Genomic DNA, 2,115 nt, shown 5'->3' with positions numbered 1-2,115 from the left:
AGTCAATGTCCCTTTATCAATGTTTTTTCCTAATTATTTTTAGCATGTTTTCAAACTGATTTTCAAGAACTCAAATCCAGCACAAGTATAAGAATAATGTATATAGTGTCATTTGATTGATGGTATATGGTTAGAGAAGAACTTTGAAGAGCCATTACCTTCAGCAAAATGCCCTTGGAAATTTATTTCAGCCCTATGTTTTACATCAAATTCATGGCACAGAAGACATGCAGCTTCACTAGAGCTGTTATGCTTGCTCCTCACAATATTTGCAGAATAGTCCATCACTGTATCTTGAATATGCCAACGAGTTAAAGATTTTATGTGAAATCAGGCACATTAAAAAGGTGTAGAAGAATTGTCCTATTACCATTACCACTTTTAGCAGAACTTCCAAAACAAAGAAAACAAGGCTGATGTAATTGTGTTGTCACTGAACCTACTTGTCTGTCCCCCTCAGTGGCTTTTGAACCCAGCAGACAATTCTCAGAAAATTTGTTTGGAATGAGGAGGAAGGATAGCTCTCAACAAAGTGTCATTTTAAAAGGCAGCAAACTTGGGAAAACAAAGATAAATCAGTGTCCCCTTTGAGGAAAAGGTAACCATGTTAACTTAGCTATACTACTAGACATCAGAGGATCCCCTTGGAAGCAAGATATACGGAAACAGTTAATAACAAAGATATATGAGGGAATAGTGATTTGGAAATACAGAAATTGTAGACGCCATCCGATCAATGAGATTAGTCCCTTGCATAGTGGCAGTCCAGACCTGGTAGAGTCCCCTGGAACATTCTTTGCCCACCACGAGGGACTCTAAAGACTGAGTACCCAAGATTAAACACCACAAAAGAAAGCAGAAAAGGAAACAGTGAATCACAAAATCTACTGTCCTACAAAAATCAGACAAAAAAAAAAGGTCTTTCACTGGTCCTCCCACCACAAGTAGTGCCTTCAGGCCTCAGGAGTCACAACAGCTTTTCACTAAAAGGTTTCCACCAATTAATGTTCCTAAGTGCAAAAATGGGATATTCCCAATAGATGGAACACACATATATCTAGCATTTCTGCAGCCTTCCTGGGACATTTCAGAAAGCCTCAAACCTGACAGGATTTTTACTGCACTGTACACCTGTAATAAAACACTTCTTGATGAAGATCTGGTGTTACTGTCTCACAGTGGGAGCAGCAGAACTCTCCACCAAGAGTAGAGCTATCAGATACTAGGAAACTTTTAATAGACAGAGCAAATTCTAAAGAGAGGAATGTGAAAACATTCCTGCTTTAAAAAAGTAGAAAGAGGACAGGCTTAGGGTAACCTACCATTATCTAAGATTTAATACACAGTGTCAGCAGACACGGTGACCAAGCATCTTTCCAGTACAATTAGTAATCTCTCTCTGATAAGCAAATATTTTTCCTAACAGCAGAATTCTCCCTGTCCTGTAATTAAATGTCTTTCCTAAACTGCTCATGTAGCACATGCAGGACTTACTGATCTCTGTCCTCTATGCTCTTTGGAAGATTGATTCTGAAAATGAATGAATATAAACGCATATAAATTATAATTCCCACTTTAAATGTAGTTGCAAGTTATTTAGACACACTAGATTTCAATTCCATAGTTTTTGGTATAAATACACCTTCTTCCCTGGTACTTACCAACCTTGCCATAATGTTCCATGTCCATTTTCTTAAGTGGCCCAAGGCATGCTCTATCAGTGTCTTCTCAGAAGCCAGGAAGTCCTACTCATACTGTAAGTCTTTACTTGGTCACTCAACATAGTTGACCAGAGCTGCACACAAGACTTTAAACAAGTCTTCATCAGTCCTCTACACAAATTCTTTTCCTGTCTCTCCCAAAAATCATTTGCCTAATCTGCATTCAAAGTACTTTTCACATGTGCATGTCATGTAGTGACTCATTGTCTCCCCGGCGCAAAGCAAAAAACTTCTTTCTAGTGTTAAGTATATGACTTTGTTATTAAAACTTGGTTGAGTTCTATCACTCCAATACACAGACTCTTCTCCTCCTTCCTGTACAACCACTTGATTCTCCTCAGGATAAGAACCACTCAGTTTAGAACACTTTCAGATAACATCAGTATAGGCCCAG

The sequence above is a fragment of the Prinia subflava genome, chromosome Z, assembly GCF_021018805.1.
Source record: "Prinia subflava isolate CZ2003 ecotype Zambia chromosome Z, Cam_Psub_1.2, whole genome shotgun sequence".
Lineage (NCBI taxonomy): Eukaryota > Metazoa > Chordata > Aves > Passeriformes > Cisticolidae > Prinia > Prinia subflava.
The sequence above is the reverse complement of the archived record's forward strand: the minus strand, read 5'-3'. Positions refer to the sequence as shown.